This window comes from Hemitrygon akajei, chromosome 4 (genome assembly GCF_048418815.1).
Source record: "Hemitrygon akajei chromosome 4, sHemAka1.3, whole genome shotgun sequence".
Taxonomy (NCBI): Eukaryota; Metazoa; Chordata; class Chondrichthyes; order Myliobatiformes; family Dasyatidae; genus Hemitrygon; species Hemitrygon akajei.
The window spans coordinates 38,647,338-38,668,955 of record NC_133127.1 but is presented as its reverse complement, the minus strand read 5'-3'; the positions used below and the strand labels follow the sequence as shown (position 1 = coordinate 38,668,955).

Below are 21,618 nucleotides of genomic sequence, written 5' to 3'. Positions count from 1 at the left end.
TCCATCAACCTAATGAATAACTGCAGAGAAGAAGCAAACAAAATAAACTGTCACTGGAAAATTACATGAGTTTTATTAGGCAAATCCAATACATACAAATCATTGGCTAATACATTAGTTTCCATATTGGCTTTATAAAGGGATATGAAACAATCCATCTATTAACACTTTAAAAATACTTTCCTTTTGTGCAACACTGGACTAGTGCAATTTCCAGTTTTGTAACAATGTCTATGTTGCTTCATCCTTATTATGAGAACTTTTCAGGCTGATTTTCCTCTGTCCACTTTTGCAGTTAAATTCCTCTTCAATTTCATTTCCTTTCATGTCTACCCCATTCGTGCTCTCAAACCAACTGCTCCTCTCTCCGCTGCTTTGTGTTCAATCATCCCATGTTAAACTATGGTGGCTTCACAGTTGGGTCACAGCACCAGCCATCTTCCTCGCATCTCGTACCACCTTCTCACATGCTCTCACACAATTTGCATACTTGGGGAAACAATGTAAAATACTAGACAATATCAAACTTCAACAGTGCGACTGCAGAAGGCAAACATGACAGAATTCAGCTGGGTGGAGGGAGGGTGTACAAAAGTATATCACAATCCACCCAGGGCAGTGGTCTTGTACTTGAGGTTTTAAGTAATTCACTGAAAGCACCAAGGTGACGGAAAAGAATTAGAAGAAAAACATAGGCAGTTTTAACAAAGTTTTGAGCCTCAGCAGCTTCTGAAATTTGACAACAGTTGTGAACAGTTCACATTCCACACAAATAATGTAACATCTTAAACCAGACAGGGGCAGTGCCAGATTTGGAACTCCCTCCTTGTTCAACTGACTGAGCTGGTATTTGAGCCGCTTGCCCTATCAGTTTACAAATACTTCAGAGTGGTGTCAACAAATGTGGAATGGAATGCAGTAACGTTGTGGCCAAAACAATGTGTGTTTTTTCTCCCCCTGGTGTTGTGCAGATCTTTCCCTGAGGATGTAACATTGCAAACTTTCACTTCTGTATACTCTTTCACAGCCAGTTCAGTTGCAAGGAAGTGTTGGGACATTCTCCTGCTCCACTGCTGAGGTTTTCTAGACTGCAAGGGGCAAGTCAGTATACAGAAAGTCAGGACACAAACTATGACAACACCGATGTGATGTTCTCTCTTAAGGAGTATGGGTATATATGCAAATTTCACTGCTTTAAGAGATACTTTAAATAGATGAATAGTATCATTAATAATTATTGGGGCGTGGAGAGATGGGAGTCTTTCCCTGGTGGTAATTCCCAAAGAACATCCTTGCTTTGAATTAGAAAATTGAATGGGTTTATTACAGGGAACATCCTACCCATCTGATTTCTAAGGACCCAGGAAAATTCCTCTTCTGTTTTCGCTGTCAGCCAAGAACTACTCTAAAAAAAAAAAGGAAAAACTGCAGATGCTGGAGATATTAACTATAAATGATGAACATTGGTAATACTCGGGCAATGTCTGTGGAGAGAAAAAGATCTGATGACCTTTTGTCAGAACTCCTCTATTTGAACTTCCCAGAGCAGAGAAGTTGATCTGGTGTTCCTTTTCCTTCTGTGCTTTTCAAAGAAACGATTACTAAATTGAATTTGAAACCAAAAAAAAAAAGGAATTCAGGTAGATATAGAAGATGAATGTTCAACCTTCGTCCAACTTGGCTTGAGGGATCTCCTGCAGTCCAGACACAAAACATTGGCTTGCCCTGAGCTGTGATGAGTTTTCCAAAGGAGGTAAATTGGGGGTGAAGGCAAAGCTCAAGCACCTCCTATTGACACTCAGTGACATTTCCATCACCCAGTCTCCAACCGTCAATATGGATGTCACCAATAACCAGAAAATCAACTGAAATAGTCACCAAGTGGCCACGATGAATGACTTACCTCCTAAGCTTTTCCCTCCACTTGCCTGGATGACTGCAGTTCCAACAAATTTCCAGAAGTTTAGCGCCATGCAAGATAAAACAGACTAATCCAGGTGAGTCTTTCTGCCAAGCTAAACATTTGTTCCCTCCACCACCAACATATAGTGGATGTTGTGCATACCAGCTAAAAAATACACATTGCAAACTCACAACCTCTACCACTGTGAATCAGAAGGGTGTCAGGCACCCACAAGTTCTCGAGTCACATACCATCCAGACTTGGAAAATTATCACTGGTCCATCAAAGATACCAGGAGTTCCTTTCTGAACTGCACTTAAGGATTGCGGTAATTCAAGAAGGTGACCTACCAACATCTTCTTAAGGGCATTCAGAGATGGGAAATAGTGTAGATAAGGACAATGGATAGCATGGGTTTACATGGAAAATGTCTGTTTTCTGTCAATGTTTGCAGTCCAAAAATGTTCGCAATCAGTAATTATAGAGAAAGAAATTCCCTTTTATTCACAACATTTCATTTCATCCCCAACCACTGTAATGTTAGCCTGAGACATGCACCTGTCACTGCATAATTTTCAATCCCTTGCTGAGGATCTCAAGGAGTAAAACCATCAGAGAAATTGTTGAGTGACAGCCAAACTTTAGACAAGAAACTATCTTGATTACTAGTTAGCAGGAACCACTTGAAGACTGGCCAAATCCTATCATTAAAAAAAACACAACAGTAAATAAGATCTGTAAAACCCAACACTTAACTTTTACTGCCCTTTATCCATAGAGATGTTTCCTGATCTCCCCCAAAAGGCCTTGCCCTAACTTTAGAGCCACACATTTTATACTAAGTGCTAAATGCTAAGTGCATTCTGGAGGAACGTTGTCTCATTTTTTAACTGCATTGGATTTGTGGTTTTTAAATGACAATAAACTGAATCTGAATCTGAAATGGAGTGGGATATTGAAATTTCTGCTTTGTGACTTTGAAGTACATAAAATGTTTGTTTTGTGCCATTTGGACTACTTCATCTGAAAGTGCATATACTATGGGCTAAAACGGTAGCAATTTATGTTCCATAACACCACAGTTCTACATTTGTGTTTATCTAACACAGACAAAAGAGGGAACAACTGCTTATGGGCCTGTCAAAGAGGGAGGTTGAAAAAGCATCTTGGAGGAGGAGAGTCAGGTACAGAAGTTAGGGAGTAAATTCCAGAGTTTAGGGCTTTGAGAGCCAAAGGCAAGTCCAGCAGTGGTTAAGAATTTGCAATCAGGGATTATCAATTAGCCTGAAAGATGTATGCAGGATCCTGGAGCCTCGCAGAACAAGAGTGGATTAGAGAGAAACACTTAAAATGTTACCACATGTAAAGAGGGTACTGGGCCTATCAGGGTATCTCCTACCCCTCAAGCATTTTTACAATGCCCTGTTGATGTTTACAATTGAATGTTCAGCCTCTGACATTTCAGTCAATGCATTCCAGATCATAGCTCACTACAAAAAAATCTCCAGTTTTCTCATGGCTGTATAATTGATGCCTTTAAACTTTGGTCTCTGCTTACTGATCCTTCTTACACCACAGGACAGTGTTTCCAGGTTTATTCCATCAAAACCCTTCCTACTTCTGAGCAGCTCTATTAACTCTCCCCCTTATCTTCTCTTCCAAGACCAAACACAGCTGCTTCAGTCTCTGCAAGGCTGAAGCCCCTTGTCCACAGCACCTTTCTGAACATTGATGCTGTGTCTGAAACCGCTGGACATTTTTGAGAGACTAATTCTCAGTACCACAGCAAAAATACAGGAGATGGACTGACTGGTCAGTTTTATTGTTACAGGTTGATTTGCGTTAAATAGCCAGAGGGATTTTAGGGATCAGCCAAGAGCATTTGAAAATTCATTGAATTTGTGGGATTTCCCTGCAGATGTTCCTGGGAAGGGAAGTTGGAAACCAACCTAATAAACAAATTGGAAATCACCCAAATCTGAGCGGTGGCTTCCGGACAAATCATACATGAACGTTGGGAATGTCTGTCTAAGAAACTGAGCCCCAGCAAAGTGCTTTACACAAAGTGTGCAGTGAAACAGGTGTGCCTGTTAAAAGGCAATGCCCCAACACAATCTCTACCACTCACTGACTGTCATTATTGTCACCATGGGGACAAATGAAATGTCTGCTGGAGAATTACTGGCTACAGAAAGGGGTACACAGAGCCTCTCATTGCCACCAAGCATCTGAGTATTTCCAACATTCATTAAAAAAATTGAGTAAGTTATTGCCTTACTGGTGACATAATATGTAGCTGATATTTCTCACCTGATACAACAGTAGTGCAAATAGCATTGATAGAAACCCTGAGAAACGTTGGAAATGATGTAAACAGGAAGGCTCTGTATCTGACCACACATTCCCTGACAAGCTGAGAGGATCATCCATATACATAAATACTACTATGGACTATGAGACTACAGTAACCAGGAAATCTGAAATTGTAACCTGAAATGCAAGCATTAAGATATAGCTGTATTCTATATGCACAGTATTCTGTGCTGATTGCTTGGAAATCCTGATTTCAGGCTGCAACTTAAATGTAGATTCCAGCTGGGTGGTTAAAGCAAATGTGTAAATGAGATTGGTTATAATAATATTACACTTCCAGCACAGATCATCGCAATATATCCTAATAAGTGCACCCAGAGGATTGACTCCCTGGTTAGAAAGCAAGTTGTATAAGTGACTATAATGATAAAGAGCAAAATGGAAAGGGTTTGCAATAAAATACCAAGGCTACAATTTTCTATCGTTACTATTATTGTGGTTAATGTGTCTGACTTTATTCTTATCTGTGGTTGGGACCCATGCAGTTTACACCATTTCAGCGTTTGAAAATGAACACTGAACCATTCATGGAAACCAAATGCTAACTCAATTGACTTTTTTGCTTAAAATAAAGTTAAGCAGCTTCAAGCAAAATACTTCCATACGATGAGGTGAAGTAATCCCCAAATAGTGCCAAAGTTGTGATAAAATGTGCATCTAGTTATTTCTAGAACAAGGTCAGAGAACTTGAATCAAAGTTTAATAATCTAAAATCAGACAAGGGACTCTGTGAACCAGAGACACATTCTGTACAGTTCTCTTGCTAAAGATTGATGCTTTGAAACTTCTATAAAAGTTTGCACGGTTGAGGTATGGACCTGGGGAATCACTATCAAGCAGACAACATTATCCTTTACTTTCTTGTTTCTTACAGTTTATCAGAGAAAATAAATAAGGTTTTGACTGCAATAGTATCTTCTTGAGTCCTCTGGCATTGCAAATACAGAACAAGCACACTTTTGGGCAGGATCACTGAGTATTGCTGAATGTTCAAAAGCAGGACATTAGCTTATCAAGTGCTCACTGCATTGACCCTTGTACAGCTCAAGTGCTGTAACACACAAACTTTACTCCATTTACAAGCCATTTTTAAAACTGTGTTGAGTGAAAACTCAGACATAGCCAGTGTTGGTTGTAAGCATCAATGATTTGGCATAAAATAACCTTTGTATATGTTTCCAAAAAAAAGGGAGCTTGGTTTTATTCTGAACAGTAATGCAATTATAGTAAACACACATAACTACATTTTAGAATAGGAAAATATTAAGGATGTTTTAAAAAAGTTTCCTTGCTTTGCAAAGCAATCTTCTTACAAATTTCTTCATTCTCATCTCCTCCTAGACAAACATAGATAATACCAGAATTAGTCTCAAAAATTACATAGCTACATGCATAATCTGTTATTCCACTTAAAAGATATAAATAGATAGACGCCATGAGGCCATAAATGATAAAGAATAGCCAAATATTATACCACAGGAAGAAATCATCCAGTCCAGTGCAGCCAGGACAACTCTTTGGCCAAGTGATCAATTTGTTCCTCATTGTCTTGTACTTCCTCAGTAAAGCAGCCAACATAACCAAAGACCCCACCTATTCCAGACATTCCCTATTACCCCCTCCCATCAAGCAGAAAATACAAATGCCTGAAAGCCCATACTAATAGCCTCAAGGACAGCTTCTATCCCACTATTTTAAGACTATTGAATTTCTCCTTGTTTGATAAGGTGAAGTCTTGACCTCACAATCTACTTTGTTATAGCCTTGCATCTTATTGCCTGCCTGCACTTCACTTTCCCTGTGACTATAACCATTTTATCCCGCGTTCTATCATTGCCTTTTCATTTTACTACCTCAACACACTGATGTGATGAAGCTATTTGTATGGATGGCATGCAAAACTAAGTTTTTCACTATACCTGGCGCCTGTGACAATAATAAACCAATTTACTAACTTTTTGTCAGTGAATTATCCAATACTGTTTTGAAAGTTCTAATTGTGAAGAAAAATCATCTCACCAAATGACCAGGTGCTATCTAGCTGACAGCATCGCCAAGCACCCATGCTCCAGCCTCCATGGAGAGTGGATCTTTCAGTTGCCAGCCATTTTAATGACCCTTCCCATTCCCACACCTGCCTGTCTGTCCTCGGACTTCTCACTGCTGGATTGAAGCAAGCTTGAGGAACAGTACCTCATGTTCCTCCTGGGTAGTCCACAATCTGATGCCATGAAGACTGAATTTTCCAAAGTACAGTAAACTCTCCCCACCTGCCCCCTTTCTCTCTCTCTCTCCTCCTGGTATACCAGTTTGTCCTATACAGCTCAGCTCCCATTACCCAGTTTTTTCGCTCCTCCATCAGCCACACACTCCTCCCACCGGGACCTCTTCCCCTCATGTCCCCAGCTCCCTCACTTGGTTTGATGCTCTACTTTCCTCTCCCATCAGATTGCTTCATCTTCAGCCCTTTACTGCATCCACTTATCACCTCCCAGCTATCTCCATTCTCCCCTTCTCCATCTGCCGATCACCCCCCTCCTTCCCCTTACCTCTTCAGACTGGCCACCTTACCCTTCTCCCTCAGTCCCGGTGAAGTGCTTGATCCAAAATAGCAGATGTCCAATCCCCTTCATGGATGCTGCCTGACTCAATGTGTTCACCCAACACTTGTGCGTTCTGTTTCAGATTCTCCAACCAGTGCAAACGAGTAACGAAAACAGGAAATGCTGGGAAAAGGTCACGTGGAAAGGGAAACAGAGTTAATGTTTGGGGTTCAAGGTCAGTCCTGTTGAAGGATCTCTGAAACGGAACATTAACTCTGCCTCTTTCTCCACAGACACTGTTTGATCTAGGATGCAGAACTGGGCAAAGAAGTGGCAGATAGTGTTCAACCCAGATAAGTGTGAAGTGATTCATTTTGGTAGATCAAATCTGAAGACAGAATATAATATTAATGGTAAGACTCTTGCCAATGTGGAGAATCAATGAGATCTTGGGGTCTGTGTCCATAGGACACACAAACCTGCTGAACAGGTTGATAGTGTTGTTAAGAAGGCTTATGGTGTGTTGGCCTTCAACTGTGGAATTGTGTTCAAGAGCTGTAAGGGAATGTTACAGCTATACAAGACCCCACTTGGAGTACTGTGTTCAGTTTTAGTCCCCTCATTACAGGAAGGATGTGGATGCTATAGAGAGAGTTCAGAGGAGATTTATAAGGATGTTGCTTGGATTGGGGAACATGCCTTATAAGAATCCTTGGAGTGATGGAGGATGAGAGGTAAACCAATAGAGGTGTATAAGATGATGAGAGGCATTGATCGTGTGGATAACCAGAGACTTTTTCCCAGGGCAGAAATAGCTAGCACGAGGGGACATAGTTTTAAGGTGTTTGCAAGTAGGTACAGGGGGGATTGTCAGAGGTAAGTTTTTCCACACAGAGAGCGGTGGGTGTGTGGAATGCACTGCCAGCGACAGTGACAGAGGCGGATACAACTGGGTCTTTTAAGAGACTTTTAGATAGGTACATGGAGCTTAGAAAAATAGAGGGCTATGCAGTAGGGAAATTCTAGACAGCTTCTAGAGTAGGTTAAACAGTTGGCACAACATTGTGGGCCGAAGGGCCAGTAACATTGCTGTAGATTTCTATGTCCCATGATCTGCTGGACGTTGCCAGCATTTTTGCTTCTATTTTGGATTTCTATTTGTAGACTTTTGAATTTGTTACAAAAAACTTATTTAGTACAACCTGACTGATTTGTGTTAATGAGGTGCACTAAATATTTAACATTAATCTCTACTTGCCCCAACTTCTCCCCACACTCCTCTCATTAGCTGAAGTCCTGAGTCCATTCCAGTAAGTCTCCACCACATTCCAAACCCTTGATGAGATTCATAACATGACATACATCTAATTGGATGCAAGTGATCTTGCCAGAGCCAAATGTCTGATATATAAAGTTTAGAACTGCCACTTGTAGTCTATTTATAAAGTTCTCTATTCACAACGTGCTTTAAAATAAATACCCTCAGCAACCTGTCCTGCCCCCTTCAAAAATCTGCCTGTAATTTGATCATTTGTTTCTTTGTTCGTTTTTCAGGAGCAGATGTTTCTGAGTCTGTCCGTTCTCATTGTTAATTATAAACGTTCCTTGCTCTGGTGAGACCTGGAGCTGCAGCATGTGGTGCAGATATCTTTGACTGTGATAGTCCTGAGGAGTGACCTTCATATGCTTTACTCGGAAGCTGAGTAAGTCCATTAAATGGTGAATGATCGTCAGCAAGTGATCTGCCAGAGACACAGGTTTCCATGGCAAAGTAAACAAATCTCACTTTGTAACTGAGAGCGGATAAAGATAGCCTCGCTGGGCATTCAGACAAAGACAACACCTTCTATTAACACAGTGCCTTTAGTAGAACAAAAAGGTTCCATTGTTCTACAAAGTTATGTGTGCCATCAGAAACTGACGGTGGTCCACAGAAGGAGATGTTGATTCAGATAACCCAAGGCTTGGTCAGAGAGAGAGAGGAGAAGTAGAGCAGTTTAGGAAAAGAATTCCAGAGCTTAGGGCCTAGACAGCTGATTTCTCAAAGACTTTGCTCCACCAACAAGTTACATTAGGAATGTGGTGGAATACTCTTAACACATTCAAAATGCTGGAGGAACTCAGCAGGCGGGGCAGCATCTATGTAAACAGTCGACATTTCAGGCCGCGGCCCTTCATCAGGACTGGAGAAAAGAAGATGAGAAGTCAGAGTAAGAAGGTGAGGGAAGGGCAGGAAGAAGTACAAGGTGGCAGGTGATGGATGGTACTGGGAGAGAGGGAGAGGGGTCAGGCAAAGGGCTGGGAAGTCAATTGGTGAAAGAGATACAGGGCTGGAGAAGGGAGAGTCTGATAGGAGAGGACAGAAGGCCATAGAAGAAAGAAAAGTGGGAAGAGCACCAGAGGGAGGTGATGGGCAGGCGTTAAGTTCAGGTGAGGAAACTAGAATGGGGAATGATGAAGGAGAGGTGGGGTGGGGGGGGGGGGGGGTGTCAATTATCCGAAGTTCGAGGAAATCGATATTCATGCCATCAGTTTGGAGGCTACCCAGACAGAATATAAGGTGTTGCTCCTCCAACCTGATTGTGGCCTCATTGCAGCAGTAGAAAATGCCGAAAGTGTTTATGACCTCAGTGTTGGACCAGACATGTCAGAATGGGAATGGGAAGTACAGATAAAATGGGTGGCGACTGGTAGATCCTGCTTCATGTGGTGGACGGAGCGTAGGTGCTTGGTGAAGCAGTCTCCCAATCTACGTCGGGTCTCACCGATAGACAGGGAGCCACACTGGGAGCACCAGATGACCCCAACAGCCTCACAGGTGAAGTGTCGCTTCATTGTAAGAACTGTTTGGGGCCCTGAGTGGTAGTGAGGGAGGAGGCGTAGGACAGCTGACGGCATGAACATCGATTTCTTGAATATTTGGTAATTACCTCCTTTCAACATTTCCATTTTCCTCTCTCACCTTATTTCCTTACCTGTCCATCACCTCCCTTTGGTGCTCCTCCCCCTTCCCTTTCTTCCATGGCCTTCTCTCCTCTGTTTCTCCAGCCCTTTATCTCTTTCACCAATCAACTTCCCAGCTCTTTACATCACCCCTCCCTCACCCGGTTTCACCCATCACCTTCTATTTCTTCCTCCCCACCGCCCACCTCCTTACTCTGACCTCATCTTCTTTCTCCAGTCCTGATGAAGGGTCTCGGCCCAAGACATCGACTGTTTACCCTTTCCATAGATACTGCCTGGCCTGCTGAGTTCCTCCATCATTTTGTGTGTGTGCTTGGATCCCAACACCTGCAGATCTTCCCTTGTTTGTGATACTCCCCCCTTGCCTGAGTAAATGCAGCTCCAACAACATCCAGGAAACTTAACAGTACCCAGGACAGATCAGCACCTCATCTATCACTCTGAACATGCATTCTCTCCACTGCCAGTAAACAGAGGTTGCAAACTGTGCCGCTGATAAAATGCACTGCAGGTACTTGCCTGGGTTACACCACTGGTACCTCCTAAAGCCAGTCAAGAAAGACAAGAGCATCAGAAAAAGGGGAACAGCACAGGGTCCCTATTACACACAACCCTGACCAGGAAATGTATCACCAAGTCCTTCATTGTGGTTGAGTATATCCTGAAATTCCACACCCCCCCCCCAACACCATCATGGCCTTTTAAGAGTACTGATTCAAACAAGCATTTCATTTCCAACATCAGAACAAAAATATGATACAAAAAAAGATAACGGACTATAAATATATCTAGGAACATCCAGGAAAGGAACTAAGTAATTTATTATTCTGAGCTTTTTGTGAGTGGCACTCGGATCTCTGTCCTTCAGTTGATTCATTCCAACCCAATTGCAGCAAAAGGTCACTGGATCCAACTCTCAATACAGTGGTTAGCTGCAGAATTGGTGAACTGCAGAGAATTGGAATCTCCCTGGAGCAGGGAAGAAGGTCATTTAGTCCCATCCATTCTATACTAGCCCTTAGTGGAATATAATCTGACATTCTGTTCTTTCCTAGTGTCCTTTAAATTACTTTCCCTTCACGATTTTCCTTTTGAATACCTGTTTCTACGATCCCTAAGTTAACATGTTATTTCTCACACCTCTCCTGTCCTTTTACCCAGGACTTTGTGTATGTGTCCCTTGGTCATTGAACCATTCACTAATGAGAAGAACTCTGTTGTTTATCTCATCTATCCCAGTCTTTATTGTACACTATAACCAAATTGATCACTTAGCACTAAAACAAACTCTTTTGTTCTAATAATGTTCTTTTCTTGTGATGTTGCTGCAGCTAAGTTTTTCTTTGCATCTGAGCATGTCTGTACTTGTGCATGATTTTCACCCCTGTCAAAACCCCTCTCAATCATGTTTGCCACAAGAATCATAATCAGGTGTAATATCACAAGCGTAAGTCATGAAGTTTGTTAACTTAGCGGCACCAGTACAATGTAATACATGATCATATAGAAAAAAACAAATAAGTCAATAACAGTAAGTATATATATTAAAGTTAAATAAAAAATGCAAAAACAAATAATATTTTAAAAATTGAGGGTTTGTTCATGGGTTCAATAACTATTTAGGAATTGGATTTAGAAAAAGGAAAACAATTCTGGTTTATATATGTACACGCATAATGGAAAAGCTAACGCAAAGTCAGGTGTGTGTGACCTGATTTTGCAATAGTGTGCGCATTACAATTTGTTGTTAGAGTGTGTTTATATGCATGTGTAATGATGCAAATTGTATAGAAAAATATGCATCCACCCAGAGAGGCAAATCTGTTCACCTGGATGCAGCCCATTCCATTCTATTACATCTAGAGTATTACAAACCAATGCACGCATTCTTTTGGTCTGGTCACACCTGCTTCCAATAGGCATCAATTACACCCTTCACCCTGGGGTAAAGATACTGATGGTCTACTCCATCTAAGCCTCCCATAAACATATAAACTTCCATCAGATCTTCCCTCAGCCTCCACCACTCCAGAGAAAACAATCAAACAATCCATGTTTGTCCAACCTCGCATTCTAGCACATGTCCTCTAATCCTGGTAAACCTCTTCTACATAACAATGGGAGGACCAGAAAGGAAAGCAATATTCCAGATGCAGTCCAATTAGAGTTTTATGAAGCTGCAACCTACAGTAACTTCCTGACTTTTGAACTCAATGCCTCAACTAATAAATGCGAGCATGCCATATGCCTTTTCTGAACCATCCTATCAACCTGCGTATCTGCTTTCAGGGAGCTATGAACTTGGATCCCAAGAATCAGAATCAGGTTTAATATCACTAGCATATGTCACGAAACTTGTTTGTGGCAGAAGTACACTGCAATATATAATTTTAAAAATCTATAAATTGCTATTAAAGTATATATATGTCACCATATACAAACCCTAAGATTCATTTTCTTGTGGGCATCCTCAATAATCTATAGAATAATATCCATAACAGAATCAAATAAAGACCCCCCCCCCCCACTCCCAACTAGGGCGTTCAGCCAGAGCGCAGAAAACAACAAGCTGTGCAAATACAAAAAGAAGAAATAATAATAAAAAATAAGCAATAAATATCAAAAACATGAGATGAAGGATTCTTGAAAGTGAATTCGTAGGTTGTGGGAACATTTCAATGATGGGGCAAATGAATTTGAATGAAGTTATCCCCTTCGTTTCAACAGCCTGATGGTTGAGAGGTGGTAACTGTTCCTATAACTGGTGGTGAGAGTCCTGAGGCTCCTGTACCACCTTCCTCCCGATGGCGGCAGCAAGAAGACAGTCACTGGCATATGGTGTGAAATTTGTTGCTTGTGACATCAGTACATTGCAATATAATGGTGAGAGAGGGAAACATCGACTGTTTTATCTTCCGCAGATGCTGTGAGTTCTTCCAGCATTTTGTGTGTGTTGCTTGTAGTAATTTTCATGTCTGACATTGCACTGCTGCCACAAAACAACAGATTTCACTACTATGTCAGGAATAATAAAGCTGATTCTGACTCCGGCCACTCAGATTACGACCTGCTGGATCACTGAAAACTGGCCGGGGCATCACAACTCCATTATTAAAGATAAAAATGAAACGTGTTAAATTGAGTAATCTTTCTGGTGAAGCCCTTTGTTTAGACTGCACACAGGGTCATTTGAATTGAAGCTGAAGATGGCAAGATGGCAGAAATGGGAAAATTTAGAAAAACCTCAAATGCTTTATAAAATCTTGTCATTAGAACATGCAGCTACTTGTGACAAGTGACACGAATGAGGAATGCTGACATAACAATTTATAACTGGGTGCAGAGAAATTTTGAAAGGCTTTTGGAGAAAGAAAGTTTACAGAAAACCCTTACAATATTTTAAACAGTTTTAAAGACAAGTTCCTTATTTTTCATCTGCTTTGCCAGCTATGAGACTCCTTAAGGTCAATGATCTATTTTATTTAATTTTGTTCTAACCTATTTCATACATTGCCCACTTCAACAAATATACAATGGATTCCACTTAATTGAAGCACCCACTTATTTGTGATGACTCTTAAAGCATAAAAACTAATCGAGAAAATTGCCAGGATTCCCTTTGTTTATTTGGAACATTATACCGCTTAATTGGGACAGGAGACCGTTGCCAAACAGTTTCTAACTAGTGCCAGTAATGTACTGTTAGATGCTACACTGTGCTCAGAGTGAACAGTATTTAAATAGTGTGTTGCATGCGATTGTATTCAATACACAGTTATCTTTGTCATTGATAGCTGGCAAGAAACAGCAGTAGGACAATTCTGAACTGTTTTGCTCATTGCAAAAAAACCAGGAGCACAACGAAGATTTTGAAGGTATTGACAATCATCTTGAATATTAAAATGAAAATGAAGATTAGGAGGATGTAATCATCGATAGCACTGTAAGATGGCAGCCCATTATCAGCACTAGGCGCCTGCACTGATTTTGTTCATTGCATACAATTCCTCCATTGATAACTATTGGTACTATTACGACTTATTGCCTGTCATGCTGCTGGAATTTAGGGCAGCAATGAAGGTCTTATCTCTGACGGTGCTCAGGGCTTCCTTCATTATGTCAGTAGGTTCCTCTCTGTCTTCACTACCGTCAGACATCCTAGTTGGAGACTCAGGAATACCATCACACTCAGATGTATTCTTCATTGCTGCTTCTGTAACAATTTTGCTTTACCAGTCAGGGTTGTTAGCCCTGAACTGAACCCCCAAACCTGGAGGACTGATGGGCCACTCTGTGTGTGGTCTCTATGCTTTGACCTGTTTGGCATGGGTGACCATACCAAGAGCCAAATCTTAATAAAGCGCTGACTCCAGCCAATATACGTCTCTGGGTCATTGAGGCATGCAAGCCTCCAAACCCTATGACAAGGTTGTGGACCTCTTGGAGGACTGTACTACTATGGGTAAGGTTCTTAACTTGTTCTGTATTTCATTTAAATACATAATTTGTTACTCAGTTTGTCATTTTCCTACCTTTTTAACTATTTACTTGAAACTTTGGCTAATTGGGCCAGCCTCTTAATTGGGCCAAAATGTACTGGTCCAGATGTGTCCCAATTATCCAGAATCCACAGTATTTATGAAGTGTTCAGTTTTCAAAAAACAGATAAGTTATATGTTCATTTGATATTTTTCAACTGACCTGCATTAAAGTGGTTACGTTACCAAAGTAATAAAGCAGTAATGGGAATCGACAATCCAGATATTAAAGTTGAAATCTCACCTTAGCAAAGTTGGAACTCAGGTAATAGAGAACAGAGCAGTACAGCACAGGAACAGGCCTTCGACCCACAATGACTGTGCCAAACACAATGCCAGATTAAACTAAACCTCTTCTACCTACACATGATCCATCTCCCTTCCAATCCAAACTCCTCTTAAACATCAGCTTCCACCACTACCCCGGCAGTCTGTTCTAGGCTAATAATCTGAAACTTTTACTAACTAACAATTGGCCTTAGTAAACCCAACCAAAGAATTACCAGATCATAGTAAAAATCCACCTGGTTTACTACTGTCCTTCAGGGAAGGAAACTTACCTGTATGCTTTATAAATGACTCCAGAGCACAACAATGTGTTTGATTGTTAAGTGCTCTACATGGTCCCAGCAAGTCATCCTGTTGTGTCATAAATATAACATTAAAGCAGATAAAGGATAATAATGATGAATCACCTGGCAGCTAATTCATTCTCAACCTTCCCACTCCAACCAAGCTCATCTTGCAAACTTTTCCAAACTTTTTCCTTAACTGGGGGAGGTGTCCCACAGCCTTGTCAAGAAATAGGCTGACATAGCGGTGCTCACAGAATCACACCTTGCAAATGATGTGCTGGACTCTTCATTGCTTAAAGGCACTGAGTGCAAGAGTTAGGATCACAATGGACGTAGACCAGGGGTGTCAAACTCATTTTAGGTCACGGGCCGGATTGAGCAAAATGCAGCTTCATGCGGCCGGATCAGTCGGACGCGTGCGAACACAGCTTTCGTTGCCTCCGTTTTTTCAGCCTGCTCTCATGTGTCTCAGTCTCTGCTATAACTACAAAGTGTTTCACTTTACAAATTCCGTTTCTTATGAAGAAGACTGCCGAGCAAGACTGCCGAATAAACACTAAAGACCCTGAAAACCTGGTACCTGAATAAACTCAGCATTAGCCATGTCATACGCCATAGGCGCTTCGATTACTGGGGCCAGCTTTAATAGTAATTAGATATTATCTCGCGGGCCAAAGATAATTCCACCGCGGGCTGAATTTGGCCCGCGGGCCTTGAGTTTGACATATATGACGTAGACAAAATGATTGTTACAGTCTTTGTCCCCAAATTGGGGAGTCTTAAATTATATGGTATGGATGGAAGAAAGGAAAATTTAAAAGGGGACATGAGGGGCAACCTTTTCACACAGAGGGAATGAGCTGCCACAACTGTAGAGACAATACAAAGTTTAAAAAATATTTGGAGAGGTACATAAATAGGGATATCGAGGAGCAGATAGGGAGACAGATTCTGGAAAGGTGTAATAATAACAGGGTTGTTGTGGTGGGAGATTTTAATTTCCCAAATATTGATTGGCATCTCCCTAGAGCAAGGAGTTTAGATGGGGTGGAGTTTGTTTGGTGTGTTCAGGAAGGTTCCCTGACACAATATGTAGATAAGCTTACAAAAGGAGAAGCTGTACTTGATCTGGTGTTGGGAAATGAATCTAGTCAGGTGTCAGATCTCTCAGTGGGAGAGCATTTTGGAGATAAAGATCATAATTCTATCTCCTTCACCGTAGCACTGGAGAGGGATAGGAACAGACAAGTTAGGAAAGTGTTTAATTGGAGAAAGGGGTGACATGAGGCTCTCAGGCAGGATCTTAGAAGCATAAATTGGGAACAGATGTTCTCAGCGAAATGTACGGAAGAAATGTGGCAAATGTTCAAGGGATATTTGCATGGAGCTCTGCATAAGTACGTTCCAATGAGACAGGGAAAGGATGGTAGGGTACAGGAACCGCGGTGTACAAAGGCTGTTGTAAATCTGGTCAAGAAGAAGAGCTTAAGAAAGGTTCAAAACACTAGGTAATGATACAGACCTAGAAGATTATAAGGCTAGCAGGAAGGAGCTTAAGAAAGAAATTAGGAGAGCCAGAAGGGGCCATGAAAAGGCCTTGGCAGACAGGATTAATGAAAACTCCAAGGCATTCTATAAGATGTCAGAGAATAGGACCAATCAAGTGTGACAGTGGAAAAATGTGTATGGAACCGGAGGAGATAGCAGAGGTACTTAATGAGTACCTTGCTTCAGTATTCACTACGGAAAAGGATCTTGGCGATTGTCAACATGGCTTACAGCAGACCAAAAGGCTTCAGCATGTAGATATTAAGAAAGAGAATGTGCTGGAGTTTTGGAAAACATCAAGAGGGATATTGGGGTCCGAGTCCATAGGACACTCAAAGCTGCTGCGCAGGTTGACTCTGTGGTTAAAAAAGCAAATGGTGCATTGGCCTTCATCAATCATAGGATTGAAGTTAGGAGCTGAGACGTAATGTTGCAGCTATATAGGACTCTGATCAGCCTCCACATGGAGTACTGTGCTCATTTCTGGTCACCTTACTATAGGAAGCATGTGGAAACCATAGAAAGGATGCAGAGGAGATTTACAAGGATATTGTCTGGATTGGGGAGCATGCCTTATACGAATAGGTTGAGTGAACTCGGCCTTTTTTCCTTCGAGCAACGGAGAATGAGAGGTGATCTGATAGAGGTGTATAAGATGATGGGAGGCATTGATCATGTGGATAGTCAGAGGCTTTTTCCCCAGGGCTGAAGTAGCTAGCACAAGAGGGCACAGTTTTAAGGTACTTGGAAGTAGGTACAGAGGAGATGACAGGGGGAAGTATGTTTTAACACAGAGAGTGGTGAGTGAGTGGAACGGGCTGCTGGCAATGATGGTGGAGGCAGATACGATAAGGTCTTTTAAGAGACCCCTGGACAGCTACATGGAGCTCATAAAAGTAGAGGGCTATGGGTAACCCTAGGTAATTTCTAAGGTAAGGACAGGTTTGGCACAGCTTTGTGGGCTGAAGGGCCTGTATTGTGCTGTAGGTTTTCTATATTTCTTAATATGGGCTAAATGCAGGTAAATGGGACTACTAGGAAGACATCATAATTGGCATGTATGAATTGGACCAAAGGGGCTGATTTCATGCTGAAAAACTCCATGACTATATCACAATCCCCAGGAACGTTTGCCCAACCAGCAGAACTGACTCACCAGTGAGGTGCAGAGCAGTGGGCAGAAGACATTGTGAGTGTTCTCAGTATAGACTCTGGACTCAATGAAGTCTCCTGGAATCAGGTCAAAGGTAGCTAAGGAAACCCCCTGCTGACCACCCCTCACTGTCCTCCCTCAGGTAATGCTCCTCTATATTGAGCGACACTTGGAAAAGCACTGAACGCACTCTGGGTGTGGACCAATATGCTTGGCAGCACCATTAGCTGGCAAGCTGAAGGACAGAGCAACTGGTTTGGGTTTGCAACAGGTGGTGAGGGAACCGAGATATGGGCTAAACTTAACTTGGCCTACGCATCACCTATCCCTCTGTGCCAAATGCAACTGTCCTTGATAACGCTGCTGGAAGCCATCACAGCACAGACCTCATCCTGTCTTCACACTGAAGATACTCTCGAAACACACGAGATTCTGCAGATGCTGGAAATCTAGAGCAACGCACATGCACAAAATAACTCAGCAAGTCAGGCAGCTGAGGCCAAGATCCTTCAGCCTGAAATGTCAACTCTTTATTCCCCTCCATACTTTCTATGGTATTCTGTTCCGCCACTATTCTGCTAACTGGGAAAGATTCAGAACAGAGCTTGCAACTCCAATCTGAGTGTCTGTCGCAAGCAGATATCCACCGTACCACAATGTGCAGCCATATGGCCTCATCTTGCTGTTACTGTCACACCGGAGGACCAGGAGCAGTCCTGGTTCACCAAGTGCTGGAGGGCATGTCAGCAGCAGCAGGAGGCACAGCAAAAAATGAGCCGAAACTGCAACATTTTATCACAAGCAGAATGAACAAAATTGTGATAAAGATAGATGAGGATTCCACAACCAACAGGATAGGTCAAAGTTTTGCTACCCAACCACACCTGGTCATGAAGTGCAGTGGACAATTAATCAGCAAACAGGAGGAGACTGCAAGAACCGTGATGGTGGAGCCCAGAAGGCACGTGTTAAAGACAAGGTCCTGATGAAGGGTTTTGGCCCGAAACGTCGTCACTACCTCCTCCCATAGATGCTGTCTGGCTTGCTGAGTTCTGCCAGCATTTTGTGTTTTTGTCAAGAACATCATGATCGGGCAGAAGTGCTGAGTGCACAATCCTGAAAGTCAGTTTTCAACAAATTTGACTGGCTCCATATGATTTCTAAAAACAGCTGACAGTACTGAGTACAGGGCAGGATGACGTCCCAATAAAGTAATGACCTCTGCCTCCTACCAGGTAGGTTCAATACAGTTACAACACTGGCATTTGCCCAGCAATTACCCTGGTATGTCCTATTCACAAAGAACAGGACAAATCCTATAAGGTTAACTACCACTCAATCAGTCATCAGTATTGTGGCTGCAGATGGCTTTGACAGTGCTTTCAAGTGGAATTTACTCACCAGTAACCTGACTACCAATGAAGTGTTTGGATTTCATCAGCTCTGTCCCTCATCGTCACAGATGAGGACCAAAGAACTAAAATCCAGAGATTAGGTGAGAGCGACTGCTCTTGATACACTTCACCAAGTGTGGCATCAAGGAGTCCTGGTAAAAACTGAATCCAATACGCATCAGGGAGGAATCACACGCAAAGGAAGAAGACTGTGCATTTGGTAGAGGTCAAGCATCACAGCCCCCAGGACAACACTTCAGGAGTTCATCAGGGCAGTGTCTAAGGCTTCTTCATCTGCCTTGATCTTCTTCCTTCCATCACAGGTTTATAAGATAAAAATGTATGTTGTTCAATTCTATTTGCATTTCTTCAGCAAATGAGGCAGGCCACGCTCGCAAGCAACAAGACCTAGACATCTTACAGATATGGTTGAGAAGCAGGAAGTCACATCCATGCCTTAAGAGTGCCCCAAAGTGAGCTTTTCCATAAAAAGTAAATTTGACCACTGTTGCTGTTCAATGTTATTACCAAGTCCCATTCCCATCAATATCCTGCGGCTCACCTCCCTGATTGAAAATCCTCCTGCATCAGCTAGGTAAATATGGTTTCAAGAAAAAGTCCGAAGCTATGTTCTCAGGGCGAATGACTCACTTCCTAATATCCCAAAGCCTTTCCACCATCTGCCAGGAAAAATCGACGGAATATCTTCCACTTGCCTGAATCAGTACAGCTCTAACAGCACTCAAAAAACTCAACATCATCTAGGACAAAGCAGCACACTTAATTGCAACCTATCCACCACTCTGAACATTCATCCCTTTCACCATTAGCACACTGTGACTGCAGTACATACGATCTACAAAAATCTGCTGCAGTTACTGCCCTAGACTACTCTCAAGCACTTCTCAAATCCACTACCTCTAAAACAGTAGAGACAAAGGCAGTCAGTGCCTTACAGGTTCCCCTTTGAGTCACCACACACAACCCTGACCCGGAAAGATATTGCCAGTCCTTAAAACTTCTAACCAAACCCCATCACTTACAACTCCAACGTCTTCCATTGGGGTCCAACCTCAGCAATTTTGGGGGCAGTTCCTGATTTCCACTCACTTGTGTAGCCTGATTGTGGAAATGGTTCCTTCTGCTCTGGATTTGCTCGCTAAATAATAGAGTTTCGGATTCCATGACTTACAGGAATGGCTGTGTAACATCTGTCCAACCAGTTCAATCATTTGTTTCATTGTTTCTTTTGCCTGGATATGATTGCTACTGGCAAGATCAGCATTTATTGTCCAGGCTGCTGCAGTCCTTCTAGTGAATATACTCCCACAGTCTTGCCCAGGACTGAGTTTCAGAAACACGAATCCCCTTGAACGGAAAAAGTAGTGGACACAGCCCAGCCCATCGTAGGTAAAGCTCTCCCCACCACAGAGCACATCTATACGCAGCACTGTTGAAAGTAAGCAGCATCCATTATCAAGGACCTCTCACCATCCAGGCCATGCTCTTTTCTCACTGCCGCTATTAGAAAGGAGCAACAAGAACCTTGGGTCCCACACCACCAGGTTCAGGAAAAGTTATTACCCAGGCTCTTGAACCAGAGTGGATAACTTCACTCACCTTATCACTGAACTGATTCCACAACCTATGGACTCACCTTTAAGGATTCTCTAATCATGTCCTCAGTATTGATTACTTATTACTATTATTTTGTTTCTTTCATTTTTGTATTTGCACAACTTGATGTCTTTTGTACATTGTTTGTCTTTATGTGTAGTTTTTCTTTCTGTCTATATTATGTTTCTTAGTATTTACTGTGAATGTCTGCAAGAAAATGAATCTCAGAATAGTACATGGTGACATATATATATATATATATATATATATACACACACTCTTCGATAATAAATTTACTTTGCACTTTGACCCACTGCCAATGAAGGATTGGTGATGGGCTAGTAAAAGGTGGAGATAAATGGCCTCCTTTTGTACTTATAAATGTTGTCAATGAACTCACGTGGACAATAACATTTTTATCCAGGAGAAGCTCCATGGGTTGAATGGCCTGCTTCTATGCAGTAAATACTTTGTTATTCACACAGTGATCAACAACTTTATTTCAAATGTCAACAACTGCATACTTGGCACATATTCCAATGTACATGATATTCAGAAGGGCAAATAGCTTGGAGTTATTTTCAGCAACACAACAGCCCTGAATATGACTTTCGGTTTAGATTATATACAACAAGCTCATGCCTTAAATTACACAAAAATAAAATACACTAATGTATCGTGTGCAGCAACACAAGTGGGGATGTATGTAGGGGTAATATAAACAGATCTACCAGTGAACCAGCCCAGGTAATAAATCAATCAGGACTATACCAATCCATTATTTGTGAAAGTGCTAAACATCAAATGGCCCTCCTCAAACTGACATGAAAAATAGGAAAGGTGAGTCATTTCAGACTGCAGCTGTGCATATATAAGTGACAGTCAAACAGCAAGTCCCAGCTGTTCTTTGACTCATCATCTGTAAAGTTACATACCTAAAAGTTCACCCAGTTAGCAGAACAAGATAGTAATCCCATAGCATTGTATTCTTCCTCTGAAATACAGTTATA

The 21,618-nt window shown here is 41.8% G+C and overlaps 1 protein-coding gene across 7 annotated transcripts in view; it reads right to left on the bottom strand.

The window, feature by feature from the left end:
- Positions 1-21,618, bottom strand: part of LOC140726264 (uncharacterized protein C4orf54 homolog) — a 61,042-nt gene that overhangs the window by 21,841 nt on the left and 17,583 nt on the right. For 4 of the 7 annotated variants that reach the window (XM_073042404.1, XM_073042402.1, XM_073042401.1 and 1 more), the window contains exon 3: positions 46-5,613. The exons of 2 other annotated variants lie outside the window; for them this stretch is intronic. The gene's annotated coding sequence lies outside the window, so the exon portion shown is untranslated. Of the gene's footprint in view, positions 1-45; positions 5,614-21,542; positions 21,603-21,618 lie in introns of those variants that run through there. One more of the 7 variants, XM_073042407.1, reaches the window with a different exon arrangement.